This window comes from Bos taurus, chromosome 14 (genome assembly GCF_002263795.3).
Source record: "Bos taurus isolate L1 Dominette 01449 registration number 42190680 breed Hereford chromosome 14, ARS-UCD2.0, whole genome shotgun sequence".
Taxonomy (NCBI): Eukaryota; Metazoa; Chordata; class Mammalia; order Artiodactyla; family Bovidae; genus Bos; species Bos taurus.
In genome coordinates, this window is record NC_037341.1 from 62,511,602 (window position 1) to 62,528,135 (window position 16,534).

At 39.1% G+C, this 16,534-nt stretch overlaps 1 protein-coding gene across 7 annotated transcripts in view; it reads left to right on the forward strand.

The window, feature by feature from the left end:
- The window catches only part of NCALD (neurocalcin delta), a 468,660-nt gene that overhangs the window by 264,970 nt on the left and 187,156 nt on the right, over positions 1–16,534 (forward strand). For 4 of the 7 annotated variants that reach the window (XM_025001408.2, XM_059893125.1, XM_025001409.2 and 1 more), the window contains 1 exon segment: positions 6,706–6,793. The exons of the other annotated variants lie outside the window; for them this stretch is intronic. The gene's annotated coding sequence lies outside the window, so the exon portion shown is untranslated. 7 annotated transcript variants of the gene reach the window in all.

The window sequence follows — 16,534 nt, forward strand, 5'->3', positions numbered from 1 at the left end:
ATAGCTTTGACTAGATGGACCTTTGTTGGCAAAGTAATGTCTCTGCTTTTTACTATGCTATCTAGGTTGGTCATAACTTTTCCTTCCAAGGAGTAAGAGTCTTTTAATTTCATGGCTGCAATCACCATCTGCAGTGATTTTGGAATCCAAAAAAATAAAGTCTGACACTGTTTCCACTGTTTCCCCATCTGTTCGTCATGAAGTGATGGGACCAGATGCCATGATCTTCGTTTTCTGAATGTTGAGCTTTAAGCCCACTTTTTCACTCTCCTCTTTCACTTTCATCAAGAGGCTCTTTAGTTCTTCTTCACTTTCTGCCATAAGGGTGATGTCATCTGCGTATCTGAGGTTATTGGTATTTCTCCCAGTAATCTTGATTCCAGCTTGTGCTTCATCCAGCCCAGTGTTTCTCATGATGTACTCTGCATATAAGTTAAATAAGCAGGGTGACAATATACAGCCTTGACATACTCCTTTTCCTATTTGGAACCAGTCTGTTGTTCCATGTCCAGTTCTAACTGTTGCTTCCTGACCTGCATACAGATTTCTCAAGAGGCAGGTCAGGTGGTCTGGTATTCCCATCTCTTTCAGAATTTTCCACAGTTTATTGTAATCCACACAGTCAAAGGCTTTGGCATAGTCAATAAAGCAGAAATAAATGTTTTTCTGGAACTCTCTTGCTTTTTCGATGATCCAGCAGATGTTGGCAATCTGATCTCTGGTTCCTCTGCCTTTTCTAAAACCAGCTTGAACATCTGGAAGTTCACGGTTCACAAACATTAATTCTATAAATCTCTTCCAGTAAATGTCAGAGAAGGGAACACTTCTCAATTCATTATAAGAAGCAATTCTAATAACTAAACTTGAAAAAGACAGTACAACAAGACAGCTAGAGACTGATGACTCTCATGAAGATGGATGCAAAATCCCTTAACAAAATATTGGCACATAGCATTCAGCAGTATATAAAAATAATTGTGTATTGTGGTCAAGTGATGTTTATTCTAGCAATGCAAAGATCATTCAGTATGAAAAGCAGTCAGTGTAATCTACCATATAAACAGTCTAAAGAAAAAGTATCCCAGTTACACTAATCGAAGCAGAAAAATCATTTGACAATATTCAGCACCCATTCATTATAAAAAAAAAAGCTTTCAGAAAAATTGGAATAGAAGGAAACTTTCTAAAATTGATTTTTTAAAAATCTATGAAACACTTGCAGCTAACAGCCTCTTACCAGTGGAAGACTAAATCCTTTCCTTATAAGATTAGGAGCAAGGTAGGACTGTTCTCTTTCACAACCCTGTTCAACATAGTACTAGAAGTTCTAAACAATGCAATAAAGTAAGAAGAGAAAATAAAAGTCTGATCAGAAAGGCAGAAAGAAAACCATCCATTCACCATTCATATTATTCTCTTCTGGGATGATACGTCAGATCTGTTGATCATTTTCCTATTGCATTGTCTTTTCTTACTGGTTTGTAACATGTCTTTATATAATCTGAATACTGATCTTTTGTTGATTTCATATGTTGCAAACTTGTCTCATATATTGGCATGTCTTCTGCTTTCTTTATTGTACCTTTGATAAACAGAAAATCTGGATAGTAGAGCAGGCAAATTTATCAGTCTGTCCTTTGGTGATTAGCTCTTTTGTGCCTTAAGAACTCTTTCCCCGTTTGGAAGGCAGAAAGATGTTCTCCTATATTTTCTTCTAACATTTTGCTTTTCACAGATAAATCCTTAATCCCTCTGGAATTGATCTTCAGGTGTGGCTCCTCCGTGACTTTTTGCTTGGTAAATTATTCCAACCTTCATGAGAGCTCTGTTATCTTTTAGTTCCAGCTTCCCAGCCATGCTGGTTTTGGTTCTCTGTCTCTAAAAATTGTGTAGGCTTTTTTTTCTTTTTCTTTTGGCAAGCCTTGTAATTTTTTCTTGATAGCCAGACATGTTGTAGTGAGTAAAAGAAACTGCTGTAAATAGATTTTCAGTAATGTGGTCATGAGTTTTCAGGGAAAAGAAATATTCTATGTATCCTATGATCAGGTCTCACTCAGTGTTTTGGTGAGCCTGTGCCTCTAGACTGCGATCTTCATGAGTGTTTCTCAGCTTTTTCTCCTCACGTGGGTGGTACAGGATGGCTAGAGTGGGTTGCAGTTGAGTAGTCCCTTCTCCCATAGTGGATGCCTGGAGGAGTCTGAAGCTGAGTATTTCCCTTCTCCAGGTCAGTTGGGTTCTGAGGATGCACTTGCAGGTTAGACTCTGGTAACTAGTTTCCCCTGAGGGCAAGAACGGAGTGCTCCGGCATATTTCAAAATGCTCTTTTACCCACTCTGTTCCGGAAACCTGAACTGACTTTTCTCTGGTATTTACTGTGGGAATCTGGTAGAGCTCCTTGAAGTAAATCTCACAGTATTGTAAGGACTGCCCTCTATCATGACTGTGTCCCCCTGAAGTGTTGAACTCTCAGAGTTGTCCTCACGGAGACTCCTGCAATTGGTCAATCACAGTTCAGGTTTTCTTTTCCTAGTACAGGGCTTCATGCGGTGGTTTCTGCTGGCAAGTCTCAGAGACTTCCTGTATTCCCTGCTGGTCTCTCCAATCTTGGGTGCAGCGGTTTATGAATCCAAGAAGAGTTGTTGATTCCTGTTTGTTGTTAAGAGAGAGTGGTGACTTCCAAGCTCGTTATACATGGAGCCAGACACCAGAAGTCTTCTGTTGTCTTTTAATAACTAAGTCAGTGAGAAAGTCTAGGGAGAAAACTCATCCATGGCTAAATCTGGGAAGATGGTCAATTCTCCCTTAGGTAGTCTTAAAAGAAATTTTGGTCAAATGACGGTAGGTTTGTTTTTCTGCAGCCAAGGCATTCTTGTCTTAGAAATTTTGCAAGTGCATGAGTGTTACATGTTAAAAAGCTAAAGAAACCAAAAACAGAAGAATGGTGAGAGAATCCCCTCTTGGCATCATAGCTATGACTCAGATCATTTAAACGAGCTATTTGTTAAAAAGAAAGCATAAATTTAAAATGCCTGTCCTGTATGGTATTCAGAGTATGGATTCTGCTTATGGAGAGGCAACACAGAGAGGCAAGAAACCTGGGGTTAAGCCTTGATCTGTCATAACCAGATTGTTAAGCTTCTTTGTATAAGGTGTGTGTTTAGTTGCACGGAACAAGAGCCCTTCTATGGTGGCTTAACAATATAGAGGTTTTTCTCATCTAATAGCCCAGGAGGAGGCAGACAAGGCCCAGTATAGTGGCTTTTCCTTTCAATTTGGTCTTCCCAGCATGTGGTATACTTGTCGTTCCGTGGTTGCAAGATACAGCTCCACCTCTGGCATTTTACTGGTGTTTCAGGCATTGGAAGGGGAAGGGCAAAAAGCAAACACCAGAGCCCTTTAATAGAGCTGTTCCCGAAGCTCTACCTAGTACTTTCAGCTTACATGTCCAGGGCCCAAAGTGTTCTACCTGCCCATCCTTAGCTGTAGTTTAAACAGGGCAAATTGCTGTCCTGAGCAAAATCAAGGTCCAGTTAGAACAAAGAGTAGACTGAGTGTTGGAGAGTTAAGAGCAGTATCTACCCTACTCTCTAAGCTTCTGCCAAGGTTATCTATCTACCTAGCAGGGTTGTTTGAATAACAAGGTGGAAGATCGTATGCAAGCACACTTTATACACTATATGTGTTTCATAAACAAAGTGGAAAAATTCTCAACTATTATTTTCTTAGCAAACATAAAAACATAATGTTAATAGAAAATCTTACTAAATGCAAAGATTTGGGTAATCAATATCTCTTGAACCTCAGCTCATTCTCTTTCAGACATCTTTCAGTTCAGTTCAGTTCAGTTCAGTTGCTCAGTCGTGTCCGACTCTTTGCAACCCCATGAATTGCAGCACGCCAGGCCTCCCTGTCCATCACCAACGCCTGGAGTTCACTCAGACTCATGTCCATCAAGTCAGTGATGCCATCCAGCCATCTCATCCTCTGTCGTCCCCTTCTCCTCCTGCCCCCAATCCCTCCCAGCATCAGAGTCTTTTCCAATGAGTCAACTCTTCGCATGAGGTGGCCAAAGTACTGGAGTTTCCAGCTTTAGCATCATTCCTTCCAAAGAAATTCCACGACTAATCTCCTTCAGAATGGACTGGTTGGATCTCCTTGCAGTCCAAGGGACTCTCAAGAGTCTTATCCAACAACACAGTTCAAAAGCATCAATTCTTCAGTGCTCAGCCTTCTTCACAGTCCAACTCTCACATCCATACATGACCACTGGAAAAACCATAGCCTTGACTATATGGACCTTTGTTGACAAAGTAATGTCTCTGCTTTTGAATATGGTGTCTAGGTTGATCATAACTTTCCTTCCAAGGAGTAAGCGTCTTTTAATTTCATGGCTGCAGTCACCATCTGCAGTGATTTTGGAGCCCAGAAAAATAAAGTCTGACACTGTTTCCACTGTTTCCCCATCTGTTTCCCATGAAGTGATGGGACCGGATGCCATGATCTTCGTTTTCTGAATGTTGAGCTTTAAGCCCACTTTTTCACTCTCCACTTTCACTTTCATCAAGAGGCTCTTTAGTTCTTCTTCACTTTCTGCCATAAGGGTGATGTCATCTGCATATCTGAGGTTATTGGTATTTCTCCCGGCAATCTTGATTCCAGCTGTGTTTCTTCCAGTCCAGCGTTTCTCATGATGTACTCTGCATATAAGTTAAATAAGCAGGGTGACAATATACAGCCTTGACATACTCCTTTTCCTATTTGGAACCAGTCTGTTGTTCCATGTCCAGTTCTAACTGTTGCTTCCTGACCTGCATACAGATTTCTCAAGAGGCAGGTCTCCCACAGTTTATTGTGATCCACACAGTCAAAGGCTTTGGCATAGTCAATAATGCAGAAATAGATGTTTTTCTGGAACCCTCTTGCTTTTTCCATGATCCATCGGATGTTGGCAATTTGATCTCTGGTTCCTTTGCCTTTTCTAAAACCAGCTTGAACATCAAGAAGTTCACAGTTCACATATTGCTGAAGCCTGGCTTGGAGAATTTTGAGCATTATTTTACTAGCATGTGCTGCTGCTGCTGCTAAGCAGCTTCAGTCGTGTCCGACTCTGTGTGACCCCATAGATGGCAGCCCACCAGGCTCCCCCGTCCCTGGGATTCTCCAAGCAAGAACACTGGAGTGGGTTGCCATTTCCTTCTTCAATGCATGAAAGTGAAAAGTGAAAGTGAAGTCGCTCAGTTGTGTCCGACTCTTAGCGACCCCATGGACTACAGGCTACCAGGCTCCTCCATCCATGGGATTTTCCAGGCAAAAGTACTGGAGTGGGTTGCCATTGCCTTTTCCGACTAGCATGTGAGATGAGTGCAATTGTGCAGTAGTAACCCAAGATCCAGTATTTTCATAGATACACATCCTCAAATACCAATCTTTGGATTATTGCCAAACATTGTCATGGCAGACATTTGTTGATTTCCTCCAATATTCCTTTCCCCCTTGTCCCTTTCTCTTAGTAACCTGAATGCCCTTTCCATGTGATTTTTCTTTGGAACATCCTACCCTCATCTCTGGGTTTCCCAGGTGGAACCAGTGGTACAGAACCTGCCTGCCAATGCAGGAGACTCAAAAGACTCAGGGGAAGATCCCCTGTAGTAGGATGGCTACCCATTCCAGTATTCTTGGCTTGGAAAATTCCATGGACAGAAGAGTCTGGCGGGCTACAGTCCATGGGATCAAAAAGAGTCAGACATGACTGAGTGACTGAGAGACAGAGAGAGGCTGTCACCTCTTACAAGGATAAGGCTTGATTAAAGCCATTCAGACAAGTACAGTGACTGATTCAGTGATGGGCAATCAGAATGACTTCAGAGCTTGAGACTGGCAGCACGCTAACACTGCCCTCTTGGAAGATGGATGTGTGATCTTGAACCACTGAAGTTATTTGTTTGCACCAAGAGGAAAGGCAGCCAGAAGGTGAAGTCACTCTACAGAAAATACCATGCTAAGAGACTTGCAGAGAATCAAGAGATATAAATAGTGAAACTCTGTTTTCCTAAAACCAGACCTATATCCAGGTTTTTCTTCCCCAACTCAATAAACCAAAATATTTTCTTGTTTTGTTATTTATTTGTTGAAGGGATTCTGAGCTGGGTTTCTGTTACGTGTAGACAAAAGATTCCTAAATGATAGTTTCCACATATATTCCAGGAAAATTATATATATTACTTTAATATGCTGCTTATTGTTTTAAATAATCCATATTTAAATAATATATTGCTTAATGTATTATATATTTGTACTTATATATACACATATATGTGTTGATATGTATATATTTATAAATATTATATACATATTCTGAAATTTATAGTCCTTCCAGGATTAAGGTCATAAGACCTGAATGTTACTAAAATGCTTGTAATAAATTGCCTGCATGGCATCTGTCTAAAAGATTTTAAATTCTGCAATAGAAGGATCTGAGTATTGCTCTTTTAGGGACATATCATGTCTGTGGTACAAGACTCTCCACTGAGTACTTTGAGAAAAGACCAATTAAGCTGAGGTCTGTCAGTGCTCTTGTAGGTGTGTTTCCTGTTTCCTGTTTGCAAAGGCAACTACAGAAGAAGTAAAAGTAACAGCCTTTCATAAACCGCTTACTGAGCTGTCAAGTGTTCAAGTAAATTATTCATTAATTATGAGTGATCTCAGTTGCAGGGCCAGAGAACTGCCGGCGAGCAAATCTGGCCTTACAGCTGTGGAAGGTTCTGAGACCCGGGACGCTGCGTGACTGCATATTGTGAGTTACTTTTTTAACCTTTCAAATGCCTGGGTTTTGAATTGTGTAAATTATGATTCAGAATGCAAAGATGTTGCATCCTGGTTAAGTTGTTGTATGTTAAATGTTTCTGGTATTTGGTAAATAGAAAATGCTAGTTTATATCTGCCATTAAGGCTTTGTCATGAAGTATGCATTTCCATTTTTAACTCTAGATAAATTTCTGTTACCAAAAACTATTTTACCATTTTACTTTTAAAAAAATTCTTTTCTGTAGTGACTCTGTTAAATAGAAATTTACTTAATTAAAAAAAAAAACAAACAAGTAGGAGAAGGGATAATGAAATAAAAAACCCAACTTGCTTCCTGGAGAAAAGGACAATAAATATGTGCCCCTCCTTACTTTCCATATCTATCATTTAATACAAAATATTGAAGAGGATATTGTGCAGCAAATAGATGGAATATTTTTTAATTCAGAAAAGATTCTTTTGAAATCCTATTATGGTATAATGAGGGCAGCAGCACCTGCAATCATGAGTTTCCTGTTAAGATAGGAACACTATTACTTTCCTATTTAGTTGGTGTGGGTCTCAAAAGCCATCTCATTGAACGTTTAGGAAATTGGCTTTTCAGGAAGGGAAATCTATTGATTTATGAATTCCTTGGACAATTTTCAAAATATGTTAATTGCTCCAGATGTGAGCCAGCCAAGGTTTGTAGACAAGGTAATTTGGCTTAAGCCCTGGCAATACTTTTTGTGACTGTGAAGAAGGCATGAATACTTACTTGGCCAAATAGTTCTATATGAAGACCAAATGGTAAAAATATTAAAGTGAACGTGGGCCAGAACAGAACCTTAGTTTGTATTTTGCTGATATTTCAGGGAAGGGAGATAAGTCAATATAAAATGAAACTTATATGTATTTAGCTCTTTTTCATCCCACTTCCTTCATCACCCATTAACTCTCTATGGTTTAATTAATAGATGAGTAACATAGCTCATCTGGATATAATGAGAAAGTGAAAGTGAAAAGCCTTTCACTTTCAACTGTATTCCAAATTGAATAAAGCCAGTTCTTTTAATGAAAGCTATAGGACAGTAATAAAATATTTGAAGTCGAGATAGTCAATATCTATTGTTTTTTTTTTCTCATAACATTTATAACTAAGCCTCAATGCCAATACATTTCTCCTGAAGGCCAGGAGAGAATTATGCATTTAAGTTGGCAGTAATCAGGCGGCTTGAGATACTCTGAAGTACTTATGGATCACAACCCTAAACATGGTAGTAGCCATTGCATTAATTCCTTGGATCATTGTGATATCAAGCTACAGAATAATGAGAAATGTGTATTTTTGCCCCCAAAGACAGTAAAGCATATGTATGATCCAACATAAGGACCCTTCTCCTTAATGTGACGGTGTGGAGAATCAGTATGTCTGCTATTGGCCCTCCGCAAGCATCCAAGTCTCTCTCTCTTTTAAAAAAATTTCATTTATTTACTTGTTTATGGCTGCACTGGGTGTTGGTTGCAGTGCTGTGGCTTTCTCTAATTGCTGCAAGTAGGGGTTACTCTTTGGTTGCGGTGCATGGGCTTCCTCACTGCAGTGGCTTCTCTTTGTGGAGCACGGTCTCTAGAGCTCCAGCACAGCAGTTATGATACGTGGGCTTAGTTGCCCTGTGGTATGTGGAATCTTCCCAGGCCAGGGATCGAACTTGTGTCCCCTACATTGCAAGGAGGATTCTTTTTTTTTAAAATAATTAATAAATTAATTAATTTTTTGGAGGCTAATTACTTTACAATATTGTATTGGTTTTGCCATACATTGACATGAATCCACCACGGGTGTACATGTGTTCCCCATCCTGAACCCCACCTCCCACCTCCCTCCCTATCTCATCCCTCTGGGTCATCCCAGTGCACCAGCCCCGAGGACCCTGTATCATGCATCGAACCTGGACTGGGGATCCATTTCACATATGATAATATACATGTTTCAATGCCATTCTCCCAAACCATCCCACACTCACCCTCTCCCACAGAGTCCAAAAGACTGTTCTATATATCTGTGTCTTTTTGCTGTCTCACATACAGGGTTATCATTACCATCTTTCTAAATTCCATACATATGCGTTAGTATACTGTATTGGTGTTTTTCTTTCTGGCTTAGTTCACTCTGTATAATAGGCTCCAGTTTCATCCACCTCATTAGAACTGATTCAAATGTATTCTTTTTAATGGCTGAGTAATACTCCATTGTGTATATGTACCACTGCTTTCTTATCCATTCGTCTGCTGATGGACATCTAGGTTGCTTCCATGTCCTGGCTATTATAAACAGTGCTGCAATGAACATTGGGATACACGTGTCTCTTTCAATTCTGGTTTCCTTGGTGTGTATACCCAGCAGTGGGATTGCTGGGTCATATAGCAGCTCTATTTCCAGTTTTTTAAGGAATCTCCACATGGTTCTCCATAGTGGCTGTACTAGTTTGCATTCCCAGCAACAGTGTAAGAGGGTTCCCTTTTCTCCACACCCTCTCCAGCATTTATTGCTTGTGGACTTTTGGATCGCAGCCATTCTGACTGGCATGCAATGGTACCTCACTGTGGTTTTGATTTGCATTTCTCTAATGAGTGATATTGAGCATCTTTTCATGTGTTTGTTAGCCATCTGTATGTCTTCTTTGGAGAAATGTCTGTTTAGTTCTTTGGCCCATTTTTTGATTGGATCATTTATTTTTCTGGAATTGAGCTGCAGGAGTTGCTTGTATATTTTTGAGATTAATTCTTTGTCAGTTGCTTCATTAGTTATTATTTTCTCCCATTCTGAAGGCTGTCTTTTCACCTTGCTTATAGTTTCCTTTGTTGTGCAGAAGCTTTTAAGTTTAATTAGGTCCCATTTGTTTATTTTTGCTTTTATTTCCAATATTCTGGGAGGTGGATCATAGAAGTTCCTGCTGTGATTTATGTCCAAGAGTGTTTTGCTTATGTTCTCCTCTAGGAGTTTTATAGTTTCTGGCCTTACGTTTACATCTTTAATCCATTTTGAGTTTATTTTTGTGTATAGTGTTAGAAAGTGTTCTAGTTTCATTTTTTTAAAAGTCGTTGACCAGTTTTCCCAGCACCACTTGTTAAAGAGATTGTCTTTTCCCCATTGTATATTCTTGTCTCCTTTGTCGAAGATAAGGTGACCATAGGTGCATGGATTTATCTCTGGGCTTTCTATTTTGTTCCATTGATCTATATTTCTGTCTTTGTGCCAGTACCATACTGTCTTGATGAATGTGGCTTTGTAGTAGACCCTGAAGTCAGGCAGGTTGATTCCTCCAGTTCCATTCTTCTTTCTCAAGATTGCTTTGGCTATTCAAGGTTTTTTGTATTTCCATACAAATTGTGAAATTATTTGATCTAGTTCTGTGAAAAATACCACTGATAGCTTGATAGGGATTGCGTTGAATCTATAAATTGCTTTGGGTAGTATACTCATTTCTACTATATTGATTCTTCTGATCCATGAACCCAGTATATTTCTCCATCTATTTGTGTCCTCTTTGATTTCTTTCACCAGTGTTTTATAGTTTTCTATATATAGGTCTTTTGTTTCTTTAGGTAGATATATTCCTAAGCATTTTATTCTTTTCGTTGCAATGGTGAATGGAATTGTTTCCTTAATTTCTCTTTCTGTTTTCTCATTGTTAGTGTATAGGAATGCAAGGGATTTCTGTGTGTTGATTTTATATCCTGCAACTTTACTATATTCATTGATTAGCTCTAGTAATTTTCTGGTAGAGTCTTTAGGGTTTTCTATGTAGAGGATCATGTCATCTGCAAACAGTGCGAGTTTTACTTCTTCTTTTCCAATCTGGATTCCTTTTATTTCTTTTTCTGCTCTGATTGCTGTGGCCAAAACTTCCAAAACTATGTTGAATAGTAGTGGTGAGAGTGGGCACCCTTGTCTTGTTCCTGACTTTAGGGGAAATGCTTTCAATTTTTCACCATTGAGGATAATGTTTGCTGTGGGTTTGTCATGGATAGCTTTTATTATGTTGAGGTATGTTCCCTCTATTCCTGCTTTCTGGAGGGTTTTTATCATAAATAGATGTTGAATTTTGTCAAAGGCTTTCTCTGCATCTATTGAGATAATCATATGGTTTTTATTTTCAATTTGTTAATGTGGTGTATTACATTGATTGATTTGCAGGATATTGAAGAATCCTTGCATCCCTGGGATAAAGCCCACTTGGTCATAATGTATGAATCTTTTAAATATGTTGTTGGATTCTGTTTGCTATAATTTTGTTAAGGATTTTTGCATCTATGTTCATCAGTGATATTGGCCTGTAGTTTTCTTTTTTTGTGGGATCTTTGTCAGGTTTTGGTATTAGGGTGATGGTGGCCTCATAGAATGAGTTTGGAAGTTTACCCTCCTCTGCAATTTTCTGGAAGAGTTTGAGTAGGATAGGTGTTAGCTGTTCTCTAAATTTTTGGTAGAATTCAGCTGTAAAGCTGTCTGGTCCTGGGATTTTGTTTGCTGGAAGATTTCTGATTACAGTTTCAATTTCCATGCTTGTGATGGGTCTGTTAAGATTTTCTTTTCTTCCTGGTTCAGTTTTGGAAAGTTGTACTTTTCTAAGAATTTGTTCATTTCTTCCAAGTTGTCCATTTTATTGACATATAATTGCTGATAGTAGTCTCTTATGATCCTTTGTATTTCTGTGTTGTCTGTTGTGATCTCTCCATTTTCATTTCTAATTTTGTTGATTTGATTTTTCTCCCTTTGTTTCTTGGTGAATCTGGCTACTGGGTTGTCAATTTTATTTAACTTCTCAAAGAACCAGCCTTTGGCTTTGTTGATTTTTGCTATGGTCTCTTTTGTTTCTTTTGCATTTATTTCTGCCCTAATTTTTAAGATTTCTTTCCTTCTACTAACCCTGGGATTCTTCATTTCTTCCTTTTCTAGTTGCTTTAGGTGTAGACTTAGGTTATTTATTTGACTTTTTTCTTGTTTCTTGAGGTAAGCCTGTATTGCTATGAACCTTCCCCTAGTACTGCTTTTACAGTGTCCCATGGGTTTTGGGTTGTGTTTTCATTTTCATTCGCTTCTATGCATATTTTGATTTCTTCTGTGATTTGTTGGTTATTCAGCAGTGTGTTGTTCAGCCTCCATATGTTGGAATTTTTAATAGTTTTTCTCCTGTAATTGACATCTAATCTTACTGCATTGTGGTCAGAAAAGATGCTTGGAATGATTTCAATTTTTTTTAATTTACCAAGGCTAGATTTATGGCCCAGGATGTGATCTATCCTGGAGAAGGTTCCATGTGCACTTGAAAAAAAGGTGAAATTCATTGTTTTGGAGTAAAATGTCCTACAGATATCAATTAGGTCTAACTGGTCTATTGTATCATTTAAAGTTTGTGTTTCCTTGTTAATTTTCTGTTTAGTTGATCTATCCATAGGTGTGAGTGGGGTATTAAAGTTTCCCACTATTATTGTGTTATTATTAATTTCCCCTTTCATACTTGTCAACATTTGTCTTACATATTGTGGTTCTCCTATGTTGGGTGCATATATATTTATAATTGTTATATCTTCTTCTTGGATGATCCTGTGATCATTATGTAGTGTCCTTCTTTGTCTCTTTTCACAGCCTTTGTTTTACAGTCTATTTTATCTGATATGAGTATTGCTACTCCTGCTTTCTTTTGGTCTCTATTTTCATGGAATATCTTTTTCCAGCCCTTCACTTTCAGTCTGTATGTGTCCCTTGTTTCGAGGTGGGTCTCTTGTAGACAACATATATCGGAGTCTTGTTTATGTATCCATTCAGCCAGTCCTTTGGTTGGGGCATTCAACCCATTTACATTTAAGGTAATTATTGCTAAGTATGATCTCATTGCCAATTTACTTTATTGTTTTGGGTTCGAGTTTATACACCCTGTCTAGAGAAGATCCTTTGGCATTTGTTGGAGAGCTGGTTTTGTGGTGCTGAATTCTCTCAGCTTTTGCTTGTCTGTAAAGCTTTTGATTTCTCCTTCTATTTGAATGAGATCCTTGCTGGGTACAATAATCTGGGCCGTAGTTTACTTTCTTTCATCACTTTAAATATGTCCTGCCATTCCCTCCTGGCCTGAAGAGTTTCTATTGAAAGATCAGCTGTTATCCTTATGGGAATCCCCTTGTGTGTTATTTGTTGTTTTTGCCTTGCTGCTTTTAATATTTGTTCTTTGTGTTTGATCTTTGTTAATTTGATTAATATGTGTCTTGGGGTGTTTAGCCTTGGGTTTATCCTGTTTGGGACTCTCTGGGTTTCTTGGACTTGGGTGACTATTTCCTTCCCCATTTTAGGGAAGTTTTCAACTATTATCTCCTCAAGTATTTTCTCATGGCCTTTCTTTTTGTCTTCTTCTTCTGAGACTCCTATGATTCGAATGTTGGGGCATTTAACATTGTCCCAGAGGTCTCTGAGGTTGTCCTCATTTCTTTTAATTTTTTTCCTCTCTGTTTCATTTATTTCTACCATTCTATCTTCTACCTCACTAATCCTATCTTCTGCCTCTGTTATTCTACTGTTGGTTCCCTCCAGAGTGTTTTTGATCTCATTTATTGCATTATTCATTATATATTGACTCTTTTTTTATTTCTTCTAGGTCCTTGTTAAACATTTCTTACATCTTCTTAATCTTTGTCTCCAGGCTATTTATATGTAACTCCATTTTGTTTTCAAGATTTTGGATCATTTTCACTATTATTATTTGGAATTCTTTATCAGGTAGATTCCCTATCTCTTCCTCTTTTGTTTGGTTTGGTGGGCATTTATCCTGTTCCTTTACCTGCTGGGTATTTCTCTGCCTTTTCATCTTGTTTATATTGATGTGTTTGGGGTGGTCTTTCCATATTCTAGCAGTTTGTGGTTCCTCTTTATTGTGGAGGTTCCTCACTGTCGGGTCGGGTTAGACATGTGGCTTGTCAAAGTTTCCTGGTTAGGGAAACTTGTGTCTGTGTTCTGGCGGGTGGAGCTGGATTTCTTCTCTCTGGAGTACACTGAAGTGTCCAGTAATGAGTTTTGAGATGTTAATGTGTTTGGAGTGACTTTGGGCAGCCTGTATATTGAAGCTCAGGGCTATGTTCCTGTGTTGCTGGAGAATTTGCATGGTATGTCTTTCTCTGGAACTTGTTGGCCCTCGAGTGGTGTTTGGTTTCAGTGTAGGTATGGAGGCATTGGATGAGCTCCTATTGATTAATGTTCCCTGGAGTCAGGAGTTCTCTGGTGTTCTCAGGATTTGGACTTAAGCCTCATGCATCTGGTTTTCAGTCTTATTCTTACAGTAGCCTCAAGACTTCTCCATCTCCTTTCAAAGACAATGGGCTGCCTTTCTGGGTGCCTGATGTCCTCTGCCAGCATTCAGAAGTTGTTTTGTGGAATTTGCTCAGCGTTCAAATGTTCTTTTGATGAATTTGTGGAGGAGAAAGTAGTCTCCCCGTCCTATTCCTCTGCCATCTTAGGATCGCCCCCTGCAAGGAGGATTCTTAACCACTGCACTGACAGGGAAGTCCAAGTCTGTCTTCTGGGTCTGTGATCTCAGGGCCTGTTGATTTCTCACTGCAGATTTCCTTCTTGAAAGGGTTACTCACTCAGTCATGTCCAACTCTTTGTGACCCCATGGACTGTAGCCAGCAGGCTTCTCTGTCCATGAAATTTTCCAGATGAGAATACTGGAGTGGGTTGCCATTCCCTTCTCCAGGGGATCTTCCTGACCCAGAAATTGAACCCAGGTCCCCTGCGTTGCAGGCAGATTCTTTACCATCTGAGCCACAAGGGAAGCCTTTTCCTTCTTGAGTGAGCCTTAAATATACTCTACTCCATCTCTGATTTATGCAGAGCAACGAGAGGCTGAGTGTGTGCCAGAGATTTGAGGCATCTGCCAGACCCAAAGGAGGAGGATTTGAATAAGAAATTAACTGGAAAGTTCTTGAGGCAGTGAAGGAACCACTTCCTGCTCAATTACTGTTGGCTTGAGAGGAGAAGGCAAGGCAAGGGTCAGGATGACCCCTTGAATAGAGATTAAACTTTCTAAGCATTCCAAAATAATGGCCTAAGGTAGCAAACATTGCCCCAATTTCCTGGGCTTTCTAGAATTTCGTTCAAGAATTCAGACTCTTGTGAAAGTCACCTAGTGACAGAGTTCCTGACAACAATAGATAGGAAAGATATGTGTAAAACACTATCTGAAAGTGAAGTATATGAATAGACTCTAGATTTACAATCATTTTTGATTTGCTGTTGTCTGGGTATCTCTCTTTATCTCCCTTAGCTAGAATTACTTCGTCTGAATCCCCAAGAAGTTCATACTCTTCCCCAAGGCTTCCTATATGACTAACTTCTCAGTTACATGGATTTTTATTTTTCTACAGTTTTCTGCACTAAAGATCTTTTTCCTCCTCCTCTTAAAAAAACGCTATATTAATCCTCTTAGCCTAGGAGCTTACTACTTTTTATTTTCAATGTCGCATAAATCCTTTTTATTAAAAAAAAAAATCTACTTCATCAATAGCATATCTTTGTTCGGGACTAGTAATGGAGAGAGATTATCTCAGAGCTGAGAGCACAGGATACCACATATCTAGAGGATAATTAAGTATCCATCCATATGTTTTCAAATAGAGACAAATACTGATTATTCAGATAATTGATTCCCTGCAATGACTTTCCCATTCAGTCATGTTTTTAAGGCCAAAACATCTAATAAAGTCAATGTTTTTTTAGAAAAAAGAATAGAGTGTAGATGACTTCTCAGCAATTTTGCAGTAAGTTCTTGGAGTATCATGTAGACTTAGGAGAATGTTGTTTGTAGTAGATAACTGATGATTCCAATTAACCAAAAAGTATAGGTGATGCTAGTGGTTAAGAACATATCTGCAATGCAGGAGATGTAAGAGACTTGGGTTCAATCCCTGGGTCAGGAGATTCCCCTGGAGGAGGGCATAGCAACCCACTCCAGTATTCTTGCCTGGAGAATCCCATGGACAGATGAGCCTGGCAGGCTACAGTCCATAGGATTGCAAAGAGTTGAACACAACGGAAGCAGCTTAGCATGCATGTATGCACTGATTAGGCACCTACTTACTTGAGCCCTAGTGGAAAATAATATAGTATATCATGACTCATATATTTAATAACAGATCACATTCCTAGAAACCTAATTCATTTACCCATTCAGTAAATATTGAGTGCTTGCTGTATTTTAATAACAGGCATTGTGTTAAATGATGAGGATTTGAATGGAGAACATAGCAGGGATGGTTTCTGTCTCCAGTTGAGTGGTGTAGGGATGTTCATCAAATAATTACAGAAATATTCTTTACAAATGTGATTCAATACTATAATAGGAGGAAAGAGCACAAAGAAAGATGGGAAACCAAGACTATAAAATAGAGGCACTACATCTAGTTGAAATGGTGATAGGGAAGGCTTCCCTGAAGAAATCTGAAGAGATGGACAGTGGGGAGGAGAGTGTTCTAGGCCAAGGCCCCGAGGTAGGAGGGAGCTTGGAGCTTACTGGGAACTGAACCAAGGCCAGTGTTGCTAGAGAACAGAGGGAGCAAGCTGTGAGGGAAAGCAGAGTGGTGGCAGGGGCAGATCATGAAAGGCTTGGTAGAGAATGAATGAATGCATGAATGCATCACAGGACAAATGGACATACCATGGATTAGTCCTGTTGTCTCCTGTCGTTAGAGTGAAAATAAGAAGGAG